The 13,162-nt window shown below is 36.9% G+C and overlaps 1 protein-coding gene across 1 annotated transcript in view; it reads left to right on the top strand.

The window, feature by feature from the left end:
- Positions 1-9,359: 9,359 nt before the first annotated feature.
- The window catches only part of LUZP2 (leucine zipper protein 2), a 167,491-nt gene continuing 163,688 nt past the window's right edge, over positions 9,360-13,162 (top strand). The window contains exon 1 of the mRNA NM_001199521.2: positions 9,360-9,593. The gene's annotated coding sequence lies outside the window, so the exon portion shown is untranslated. The remainder of the gene's footprint in view (positions 9,594-13,162) is intronic.

The following is a 13,162-nucleotide window of genomic DNA, read 5'->3' as shown; positions in this document are numbered from 1 at the left end:
AAAAAGAAAGTACAAAGGTGGTCCAAGTGGCCAGCTCTTCAACCACCACCAGGTCTGGATTTCAACTCAGTAGCAGCTGAAGGGTAACACTGCAGTATATCAATGAATATACTGTTATCTTAATCTTGTTTTTTTCTATTCTTAAATGGTAGAAACTAAGAGTAGAATATCTCTCCCATCATTATTAAACTATAATTATTAACCTATTAATCTATATATTATTAACCTATAATATTTCCATATACAAGCTATTCCATTTATAACAGTTGAGTGTTTGTTCCTTTTCCTCTGGGTTATTGTTGACAGTAACAAATACTGTCAATACTAAGGCATTTTCAGTGGGATCAAACATTGGGAAACAGCTACCTACTCTGAGTAGGTACCTTTTTTGTTTCTATGATGTCAACAGCATTTTGATACCAAGGCAGCACAGAAAATATTTGAAGGGACTATAAAACACATTTGTAAGTAGATTTCTATATAGAGGAAAAAGCACGCATTCATTAATGGAATACAAACAAAACATTCTCAGCCTGTAACAAGAAAACCTTCGTATTTCCACTATGTGTCATTAGAAAACTTTACCTAAACTATAGCTTTCAAGCACTTGTTCTATTCTTAAAAAAAAAAAAAAAAAAAAAAAAGTATAATATTTTCTTCTTTGCATTGAATACAATAAAGCTAGGAATCAAATTAACCTACAAATAGCTGAGTGAAATGCATAACACCCCAGTTTTCATTTGTTAGACTGCATTTTGAATTATCTTATTCATCTGTCAAACATTTCTTGAAATGAAGAACAAAACCAGACAAGGTAAACAACATAATTTGACAGTTCATTTTTCAAAAATTCATGATATGAAGAAAAGTGTGTCACTGTTGTACCAACAATTTCAACTTATTCATTAGATTTAAAATATGTTTACGAATATTATGCCAGTATCATACCCCTGGAGCTGAATGACTCTATTTTCCAATGAAATAAGTTTAGAAAATTTCCATTTTGCTGGGCAGAAATTCTCATCACCAAAGTCCTCTTTAAACTCTGTCTGTATAGCACTTAAGCCACTTTCTAGCTTTAAGAATGAAGTGCTTCCAGTACAAAGCTTATATTTCAGAGCACCGTCGATCCAAATGAAAACACCTTTAAACTCAGTAGCCAGTAAATATTAGATTTAAGTGCTGGACGATGGTCAGAAAAGTGGCAGGTTCTATACACTAATTAACTTTTGCTATTATTGTGTTAACTTCAAGACAAATGTAGAGTATTAATATTGAACTGGCATCCTTCCAATGTAGCTATGGAAAAGTCTATAAAAAAAATAAAATTATCTCTGGAAATCACCCCTATTGATCTTCCATCACTGTGTTCAGTGATTCTAGGAAGTGAATAACAGTCCTATTCTTTTTTCTTTGCTTTTATTAACTCTTGCAATGTTTATTTTTTTCTTTGGCAGAAGCTGAGAAATGCCTATGAAATTGAATTATACTGAGCTAAATAACTACAATAGCCTAGGCAAGACTTTAATTTTTAAGATAGGAATTTATCCCTATAGAAGTCACATTTAATTGTTTACAGGTTCACACTGCATCATTTTTATTGAAGCTAAAATGGCATCAAGTTTTAAATACATCGCTTTTTCTGGCTCATCTGTAATTAACCCTGAATACAATACTTATGACCACTGTGCAGAATGATTACTCAAAGCTTGATCTCCCTAACCCTAAAGTCAAGCCAAAACTCCTGCAATCTTTATGTGACATACTATCAAATTTCAATGCTCAGACAAAATTTCTTTGAATTCAATAGGATGCTATTGGCCTTTCAGGCCACATCTATCTTAGTAGAAAAGCACAATAGAAAGAGTTTTCCAGAGCGAACCAGTTAGTGCTGGTGACTCAAAATCAACTGAATTCCTCTAAATTCTACAGAACAACTGTGCGCCTCCACTTGAGTTTCTTCCTCAGTGAAGTTCGAGGTGGCCCTAGAACAAACAAATACTTCATAAGGGGGACAAACAGAGATGCTTCAGAAGTGCACTCTGGAGCTGAAGTGGTGGTGTGGAAGAGGTGAGTGGGGCACACCAGGGGATCAGTGCCAAACTCAGTACATTATACTGGCATGGTTAACTGGCACATTGGAGGGTCTTCCCCATAATCTTTAACTCTCCTGTGGATGGAATGATGGCAAGAAGTCAAAAAGTCTAACTGGATTTGTTAGGCACATAACAGCTGTGGTTGTGTTGTGAATCCTTTTGGGTAAAAACCTAAGCTCAGGATGGGTTTTAGTCCTAGAAGCAGGAGAACGTGTAGCAAGATACAGTGATAATAGGATAAACAGGCCCACAGCAATAACTCAAGGAATCCTATCACCTGATTGCATATATTACAGCGCACACTGGGTAGGAGAATTTTCTGTTATTTTTTTTCATTTGGTTGGTTGGTTGGTCGATTTTTCTGTTTTTGATAGCTAGTTCTATGCAGATGGAAGTGTGGTAAGATTATCAGGACACTGAAAATTTTGTTTTTCTGTAGCTAAATTGTATGATACTGTTGCCAGGTGTTCCACTAGATAAATGTATACATCCATTTTCTTTGCAAACAATAGGAATGGTGCATGTATATCTGATATATCACTCATCACCAGTAACACCTGAAGAAAGCATCAGACCATACAGACAATTTAAAAAGTATGTTGAGATGATAAAAAAAATTGATAAAGAATCGTAGAATTGCTCAGGTTGGAACAGACCTTCAAGGTCATCTAGTCCAACAGCAAAATAATGTGCTGTAATAAAAAAGATACACTCCTCAGATCAAGATGACTTCTATCTGCTTCTATTTTGATAACTTTAAAAAAAAATAAATAAAAACCAACATTTCCTCCGAATTCTGAATGAGATAAAAAATGCAAAACCTTGGAAGCTGGCTGGAATGATAAAATAACTCTTTGGACAATTGTTTTCTTACTTTCCTGGTTCTGGTTATCTTTGCAGCAAATTTCAGCCTGAGACTGACTGCTGAGTGTCTCCAGATGAATTCAGATTTTTGATGTGTCTATAGATAAAGCAACAGTAGCGTGGCTTTGAATTATGGGAATTCATCATAATTTAGCAGTACTTAATGTAGTGATTTTGATTTTAACCATCTGTACCAGTAGGGAAAGTTGCTGATTATAAAAGCAAGACTCTTTAACTGACCACAGACAGAAGCTCATGTCATTCTTAACTGCTGATCCTAAATTGAAAGTTGTTAACATTATCATTAATCAAAAATGTCAGTTTCTACTCTTTGATTCTTTCTTTTAGTTCTTATTTATGATTGTTATTTTCATCATATCATCTCTTGCTGTTCTCATTGGGTGCCTTTTCTGAATGTTCACCAGAAAATTAAATATTTTTCACCCATAAAGTGCTTCAGTCAATTAAAAATTGATCTGTTCCATTATTAACAACTTCTAATGGCACTAATCCCACAATTTGGTATCACTTATCTGTCATGAGAAATGCTGAAGTAGACATGACAAATAAATCTTTATTTTCAGTTATAGCAAATGAAAGCAACATCCGAGCAATGTACTGTGGCACCAAGACTAATCTTTGGAGTAGCTGTCTGTCTCTCAACAGTCTTTAAAGCATCAAAAAAATTTCTTCCCTGTTGCATGACTAATACTCAGCTCCTGCAGATAAAATGTATGCTCTGGGGCAAATCTACATTTATTTATCACACTCCATGTAAAAATATACAAAGAACTCTTTTTCTTTTCTTTTTTTCCCCCTATGTCTACCAATGAACATTTATAGAAATTGGAGCTTCTCATACTGAGATTTTTTTATTTTTATTTTTTTTAGGCAACAGTGACTTGCATTTGTCTCGTCATTGTAAGAAATACAATAAAATCATTCGAAACTTCTGTCTAAATAACGAGGATTTCTTTTTCCTTCACATTTTATTGAAGAAAACAAATTCATATACTGAACCGATTCTGACACTGATTCTGTTTCCAATGTAAACAGTTCTTTTGAAAGAGCTTGTATCTGGGGTTAGTTTGACAAAGACGGCTAGTTCTTTGTCTTCTTTTTCTACAGTAAATCCTGATTACAGAAGCTGATAGCAAATTGCAGATACCTCCCTGCCATAGATCTGCATGATAAAGTATATGAAGCCTATTGTTTATACTGATAAATTGGTGAACTCTTGTGTGCATGCAACCACAATGCTTTGCACTAGTTTCAGTATATTTAAATCAATTCAAGCAGAGTAAAAAAAATAACTTTTTTGTTCTTACATGACATAGATCTTTATTCTGCTTATTCTGCACTATGGTATGAGCCATGCTTTTGTCCCATGTCAATCCACATAAATTTTTTGCAATGCTGTTTTAGGATAAGGATATTCCATGTTATGTTATCTGACTTCATTTGTCATCAGGCAACGGCTGTGTACCAGGGCACTTCACAAGACCACTCTTCATAGTGTGGTCTTAACTTCACCAAGATTAGAAAAGACCTCCAAGTTCATCCAGTCCAACTGTCCACCTACCACCAATATTTCCCCACCTAACCATGTCCCTTAGGACAATATCTAAATGTTTCTTGAAGATCTCCAGGGACAGTGACTCAACCACCTCCCTGGGCAGCCTGCTCCAGCTCCTGATCAATATTTTAGATAATTTTTTCCTAATATCCCACCTGAGATGAAGTGTCCCCAGTAGGCTCTCCCTTTATTTGAATAAAGAAAGACTAAAGACCCCCCTGTCTCTTTTTGGGATAAAGCAAGTATATTGGAGCGGAAATTTTCCTAACAATAGAGTGATTTAATTTTAATGGTCAAATCAAATCAGCTTCAGAGAGAACAGATAATTCCTTTGATGAGTGCAGATGATTTCTGACAGATTTGTTCTAAGAACGGAGTTTTGGTAGAATACAAAACTGCAAGGCATTAATCAGCCTTCTGTTCTGCTATAAATGAACACCTCAGGCGATTTGCCACAGACTTAGAAAAATGGTACATTAGGCTCAAAGGTAAAAATGCTGTCTTCTAAAAGAGACATTTAATTTATGAGGTTGACTACCATAAAGCATAAAGGTTAAAATTAGAAATGTAAGTATCTTATGCGTCGCTTCATCTGGGATCTAACAAGAATAAGCACTTCCCCATGATAAAGCTATTTGGCATAGAGCTTATAAAAATAATATCAATATTTACTAATAGGTAAAAACATACATTCCATAAGTTAAGACATACTTGGTCTCTTTCTGTAACAAATATTCTTAAAGATGAAATCTGTAGGCATATCTCCAGCATCAGTCCTGTTTTTGGCACAGTCCTCACAGAGATTCTCTGTGGTTGGAATTCATTCATTTTGTTTAACTTAAATGGTGGAAAGTAGACAGAAGAATTAATGCTTTGCTTAATAGGAAAATGGGCAGAAAATTTTACAGAACTTAATCTCTTCTCTATAATTTGGGCACCTGAATTTCCTCTGCCATTTCAAAAGCTACGGTAAACTCATGGTAAAAACAGCACTGACTCTTTTTTTAATTTGTTCTTAATGGAGTAATGGAAATATAATTCCTATAGGAATCAATAGAGCTTCTATCACCAGACCTCAGTAAGAGGTGGATTGTGTGACAGGCATTTTTATTAATAAGAATCACCACTCGCTTATGAAAACCACAGTATGTTCTTAAAATGAAAAAGACTGCAGCAGTTCAAGGTAATGGAGCATAAGAAAACCTTTTCTCGAAAGAAATCATTAGCTGTAGCTGGATAAAAAATATTTCTCTGCTGTGTAACACTGCAAAGTTGTGAAATTGTAAACTCTCCATTTCTGTTGTTATTTTAGCATGTTATTTATTTCATGGAAAGAAGGATGGGAAAATAAAAGGATAATGACTCGAAGTAGTCATTGTGTGTAGAAAATATGAAGTGCAGTATCATGAGCTCTAGAGGTATTACTCAAAATTTCAATGTTTTCAATAAGAAAAGTTATATTTTCAAATCTCTACTATATTTCTGTGATATATGGGATATCTGCTTGTGCCTATGCTGCTATTACCATGCCTCCATCAATGTGAGTATGGCCAGAAGTGCCTCTTTCAAGCAAGACTGCTTCTCAGAATCTCAGAGATGGCACAGTTTCACACTGTCTGTGCTGCAAATCCTGCAGAAACTTAGCATGAATTTATAATAACACCTTGTGCTAAGTGCTTTTGAGGAGCTTCTTTTGCTTCATTAACTTTTCCTCCATTTACTTTCAACTTAGAGAAATCAGATCACCTCACTTGCTTTGACCCTTGGGAATACAACTGAAGTCTCACTTAAGGTCCTTAAATTCTTTTCGTGGATCTTAGCCTTGACTTTTAAAATGTCATGGGACTGAGAGTCGACCTTATAATGCATTGATTCTGTCTGGCTTAGTTATTGCAGCAGTAGTTGCAGTGCTGGATCAGAAATCATGCTCCAGAAACTCTGCAGTGGTGGTTTTTCACCTCAAGGTGATATTACTGTGTTCGTGGTAGGGAAAAAAAAGGTGAGAAAAAAATGGCATCATTCACTTGAATTATTATATAATCCAGTATATCAGATTATGTTAACAAAACTGCATTTTTGTCAGTGAATGTGTATCTGAGTTTGGTTGGCTCAACTCAGGCTCTGCAGAATTTAAAGGCATTTTTGCTAACGATTCCAACAGAAAATTGTGTTTACACCAAAACTACTGCTTTACAAGAACTAAAATCTTGAAAATGGTTTGTTCTAACAAACCTTTTTGTTCTGCAGAAATGTTAGGTCTTGATTAATTTTCACCCATTTTCTTATAGAGAGAGCAGCTGATGCTGCAGCAGCAAAGAGTTTGGACCCAAGTAAATGTTTTGCTCTCCATTATATGTCTGAGATCTTTGCTTTCTTCAACTGTTCATAACAAGTAGGTAATAGAGACCTGTATCTCTAATGACTGAAGTGTTTGTGGTGTATACACAGTAGTGATGACTGAGTTGGGCTGAGTTATTGGGCTTTCACCTGAGTGAGTAACTGACAGTGTTGAGGGAGAACACTTTAAGTATCTCCTAACCCTATCCATTGTATAGCTCTTTGCTGTAGATCCCACTGCTTCTGAAAGTTTAAAGAGAGAGATTTACTACCCTTATAAAATGCAGTACGTTGCTGAATACAGAAGAGCCATGATACAAGCTGCACGTCTTTGGCCTCTCCCATTTCAGAGCTCTGAAATCCTTGCAGAGACTGGGGATGGGAAGGCTGATCCCACAGGAGCAAGGAGTTAAGCTCTGTGTAAAACGCCAAGTGTAAGCATGTCATTAGCTTATTTCACTCCAGTAGATTTGAGCAGATTAATGTAACTCTTCATGTGTTTAAAATTAATTATGTGCCAAGCACTTTGCAGCATCAGGACTGAAGTGCTGATCAAGTTCCTGATCCTCCTGCATGTCTAGCTGCCAGCCTGTAGCAAGGCCATCTTCACAGATTGCCATGCAGCATCCTGGGGAAAAAGCCTTCATATACTACTAGAACACTAGTGTTTGACAGGTAGCAGATAGCATTGATACCTGTTGGGTTTTTTTTTCAGAACTACAAGCGTGTTGTGTAGGAAATGAATAAGGCCATCCCTCCTTCTCGGTGGTTACTGTGTCTGTGTTGTGTTTTTCTTTAAGGAACAAACAAGAAAACCTCTACTGCTCCTACAACAGCAAGAAGAACCACCAGTTTCAGAACAGAGAAATATTTAATATGAACGTGGTTTAAAAAAAAAAATCAATATTGAGCTATGCAAGAACATAGAAACTTTAATGTTGTTGGGTGTAGATAAGGATCATTACTGAACAGAAATGCTGTGACTCAGATAGCACACATATGTCCTGACTACACTTCTCCTTGCTTGGGCACCATCCCAGCTAACATTAGATGTACTAAGGGACATGGCTGAGTGTGGAAATATTGGTGGTAGGTGGATGGTTGGACTGGATGATCTTGGAGGTCTTTTTCAACCTTGGTGAGTCTGTGATTCTATTCTATGAATTCAGCTGACATTTAAGTGTGAGGAGAATTTGATGCGTTTCTAGTAAAGGCAATGAGTATTTGAATTATGTGATGCACATTTATAAACTATATGTGATTTCCCATCAGTAGCTGTCCTTGACACCAAAAACAGCAGCAAGATCTGAACAATTACAAGGGATTTTGAACCATGACAATATAACTGGTCTTTAATTATTTCCAACAAAACCTCTTGAGCACAGGTTCGTACAGTGTCCTCATACTGAAACAAAACTGAAATAATTTATCTGCACTCATTAGGATTTCATCTTAGGTGTGGAGGAGACCAGGAAACAGAATTTGTGTCAAGGTAAATGTGGAGAAAAATCAGCACAGGCAATAAGTAAATGCTTTGAAAGCAAATAACTCTGTAAAGCACTCCTAGTTCCATAGACTACTGCCTCTCTTGAAGATGCCCTATAGAAAAAGCTGCTTTTATAGCTTTAAGTAAAGCTTGATTGCCTTAGTTACAGCTCACTCCTCTTCTGGATGAGAAATACCTGACTTGGTTGTTCCTTGTGTGGATTACTTATTAGCAGAATGGATGAATTAAGGTGTTTTGTCTTTTTTCTTCTGCTCTTATACTAGGTCACCTGTTCTGGTGCCTATTGTTTGTTCCCCTGCTTCTGATGTGCCGCTGTATGAGCAGAACAGTCTTCCTCCAAAAGAACAGCTACAGGCTTCTCACTTCTTTCCAGGTATTTCAAACTTTGTCCTTTTTGATTTGTCAGCAGTGCTGCAAGAGTTCAACCAACAATGTAAGGCAGGAGAGGCTGAAAGAATTACTGCCTGAGCTCTCTGTGAAAGAGCAGCAGAAAGTCTGCTGTTGTTTTTGCCTCCCACTAGGCAAGTAAATGCTTTCAATGCACTTTTGTTTTAAGATTATAAGAGACTGTGGTTAGTAGCTACAACTGTAGTGATCTAAAGCATTGTGATGAAGGCAGTATTGCACGTGTTACATGGATGTTTTAGTTCTCTGTGTTTTAAGTGCTTTTTTTAAAGATCACAGGTTGCAGACTGCTGCCAGTATGAGGCATTGCCAGAGCTGCTTTTAATAGCAGATCGAGTCTGAACAAACAAATGCTCTTTTAACAGTGCCCCCAAGTAGAGCACGTGGTAGTGACATAATGTAGAGGTCATGGGTAAAGCAATTCCGAAACGAAGCCACGTTGCAAAATATGCTCAGAAAGATAGTCCTGAAGGCTTGAATTTTTAATGCTTTTTCGTAACAGTGACCTTTGAAAAGAGCTGTGTGCAATTGTATCAGGGTAGGTGGTTGTAGCCGTTCAGTGAAGCGCTGCTGTACCTATGATGGGGAACAACAAAGAGTTTCTTGCAGCTTTCAAGGCCTTTGTAGGGCAGACGTGTGTTTGCAGACAGTCTGTTCAGTTTAATAACCTCAGCACATCTTTCACGTAATGGTTCCTTGACTGGCTCCTAGCTCCACTCAGCTAATTGAAACCACTGCAGTTCAAGAGCACAGCCCTGTAGTCTTCATTAAACATCAAGGCTGCTATCTGAGGATCCGCACCTAGCAGGTACGCTGTCCTAATTAGCACGAGAGCAAATGTACCAAGTCTAATCCAGCTCCATTGCATCCAATATTACAGATGATCTACTCTTGGAAAGCAAATAAAATTTTGGCAAATGGATGTAGACAGAGTAGGCATCAGTGTGTGTGTCTGGAGAGGTGTATCGTATTTCTTTGGGGAGTGAACTGTTCGTGTGTGCTAGTTTCTCTTCCTCTGGTGATCAGTTGATAGTTATGTTACACCTCATGCAATCATCTTATCAAACAGCTGCTTTTGTACTTCAGTGCAACTGTCATTGATTTATCCAGGTAGTTAGATATGCAGCACAGTCAGAGCTGTAACTGCATCATGTGCTGATATCCATGTGGACTCCCTAGTGGTGCTCTCCAGCTGTGTCCATCCCACTGTTGTTTCTCTCTGAGCGTGCATGTAATGTCATTTATTTTTCCATGACAGAAAATAGAGTGTGAAGTCTTAAAATGCTCTTAAATCTAGAGTGTTTCAGGTTTTCTGAGAACAGCTCTATTACGCTGGTGTATATGCATGCTTAACAAGAAGGAAGAGCTTTGAGACATACACGATCAGTTATTTATTACTCACTGATACCTCACCAAAAACAAAAACTTAAATCCATTAGTAGCAGTAAAAATAATCACTACTGATGTAGAATAGGAACTCATATCAAAAGTGGGACTGCTGCTTTAACAGAAGCTAAAAAGACATCGTGCAGGCTCAGCCATAAATGTGTGTGTATTTAACCAAGTGGATATTGTGAAACAAATTATTTAAATCCTCAATTTCTCTGTGTTATACTAAAACGTGTATTCCACTTATCTGTGTAGTAAATGAAGCACGTTCATTAAATATCATTCTAATTTTATGAAAAGCAGAGCTCTATGTCTAACAGTCTTATATAGATCAATGTCACAGTGTGGTGGAATAATATCACAATGGAGTGCTGATATAAACATCAAATCTGGGAGAAATGTTTCCAGTGTTCTCCGTTTCTAGTGAAGCACACTGCTTTGGTTTTGCTTCAAGTACATCTATCATCCTATCGTAGCAATAAATAAAGCAACGTGCTTCTTTCGTGAGGCTTAGGATCAGTTTTTGCATGGAGGGACTTCCAAAGAATGCTTTTCCTGGCTGTTGGTGAAGCCTTAATGTCACCACTGAGGCATCCACACAGAAAAAAATCATGTAGTTTTTCAAGTTCTATCGTGTTTACCTTACCTGTGCAGAAACACTGCAAATAATTCTGTTTTCGCAAACAGATCTTTGCCGCAGAAACATCTAAAGTGGAGTTGGCCTTTTAGTCAGCAAAACTCTCATCCGTAGGAATGTAAATTTTCACTAGTCGAGTACATAACCTCCATCTCCAATCTGTATTCTGCATGACTGTTTCTTGTGTCAGGCTTCTTCAAAAGAATTAATGCCCTCTGATTTCTACCTGAGATTATAGCTGGTATTTTAGTATTTTTCCTTCTGATTTATAAGCTAATAAGGGACTGGAATAATGAAAGTGATATCTCTATCTAATATATATATATAAATATTATATATAAATATAACTTTGGAATGCTGAGGTGTTATTTTTTTTTAAACAAACGTGGAAGACATCACATATATATTACTTCTGATGATGTCAATTTTTATAAATCTTTGTGGGACACAAAGATTAATATTTAGATGCTAGTCTTATTTTGATACCTGAGAAGCCACTGAGCAGTAGACATGAATGGCCAATTCAATGATGAAATTACTCACTACATGTTGATATTCCATATGCCCAAGAGGGAAAAAAAATATATCTGTTTCTTCTTCAGAAGATTTTTTTATTCTTGTCTTACTTGCTGTTAATATCCTCTGTTAAGTGCTAAACACGTAGCTTCAGAAGTGGTTACTGAAGTGACCCGCTGTGACTCTTTGTTAAGTTTGATGTAAATCTCCGTGTAGGCTGAGGTAATGAAGGGAGCACATTTTAGGAACTTACTGCCAAGCCATTAAAACAATACTCTGAACTCTGCTGTCAAAAGCTATAGCTAGGGAAATCCATTTGTGTCAGCTAAAGGTCTTGTTTGTTACTTTGCTAGTGGTAGAAAGCTAAGATTTATTTCCTTTGTCTTGTGCTTATGCCAATATAGTTAGAAAATAATACTTAATAGCTGTGTGTAGAGTCACTGACCAGCTAATGCGTGGCTTTTTTTGACTGCTGCTCTGTTTAGGCCTTGGCAAAGAAATTACCAGCTTCACTGCATGAATCCCCTTTGTATCGTGCAGGCCAGTTTTAGTGTGAATATTGAAGTGCATGAGTCCTACTTTTTTTCTTTTGTATCAGAATGACTTATGTTCACTGAGCATTCAAATTATAAAGGAACAAAAGCTCAGCCGGCATTATTTAACTGTTAAATGCTGATGAAAGGCTTGAAGTGTTCCCTTCTCCCAGCTTGGAGGTTGTGGGTGGGAGGTGGTGGTGTTGGTAATAGACCTGGGGCTACTGCTGAACAGTTTTGCATCAAGTGTTTTGAAGTCAATGGCCTTGCTATAGGGAATAAAGCTCTTTCTTTTTCTACCAAAGCAGGGTCTGCTGTGGTAGTAAGCCCCTCTTTCTCTGCTTCTCAAGCTCCTGATCAGAGGGAGATCTGGCTAATGATGAAGCTTCATGCCTTAAAAACTGCGTTGCCTCCCAAGTGAAGTGCCACAATATTCACAGTATTCAAGTATTCAGGGAATATGGGGGGGAAGGGATGGGTTATTAGTGCACTGGGGGAGGGGAGTCCTTGTATCTGAAGTACTTTGCATATGCTACTATTGCTACTAGGGAGAACATCTACTTTTTCTCAAGGGCTCTTGTGAAAAAACATGTGTTAGTATTACCATAGATAATAAAGTCACTTGGTAGCCAAGTACAGTGTGGTTCTTAGGGTTAGTTCCTGCTTCCTCAATGCACAGATGAAGTGCTGGATTGAATGTTGGTTGTATGCCCAGAGGTCCTTCTTCTGCTTTGGTTAAATCCTAAATTACTAGATGCATATCTTAATTTTTATCTAAATTCTTACCTATGTTCTGGACTGGTAAAACCATTTACAGTCCTGATATGATGTGTGTGCTCTGCAGTACTTTGGTTTAGGTCTTGTTAGTTAAACCATATACTTCACTAAAACACATTAAAAATCAGCTCTATTCAAGTGATGAAAGTGCTCATGAAATGCACTAAAATGAATTGAAATACTGAGCTAAACTTTTCCTCGATGCATAATGATGACATGAAACTACTCATACAGCAGCATCTGTCCCTCTCAGTTTTGCCTTAAGTTTATTGGTTGTCATTCTACTGGTATGGATTCTGCTATAAATCAAGTGTGGTGAATGAGGCTACTGATTCTATTTTTAATTTTAATTTTAATTACTATACATCAAAATATCCGCATATAGAGCCAAAATAGGGGCACAAATATTTGCATTTTAAACCAGGCTCATAAATGAGGAATCTACTCATTCTGGAATCCTCCTTATAATTAAGCATCAGAATAGATATTTTCTGACATATAATGTAGTAAGTAAATTTCTTTGTG

Source organism: Gallus gallus, chromosome 5 (assembly GCF_016699485.2).
Source record: "Gallus gallus isolate bGalGal1 chromosome 5, bGalGal1.mat.broiler.GRCg7b, whole genome shotgun sequence".
NCBI lineage: Eukaryota > Metazoa > Chordata > Aves > Galliformes > Phasianidae > Gallus > Gallus gallus.
Note: the sequence above shows the minus strand (reverse complement) of the source record. Positions and strands in the feature narration are given on the sequence as shown.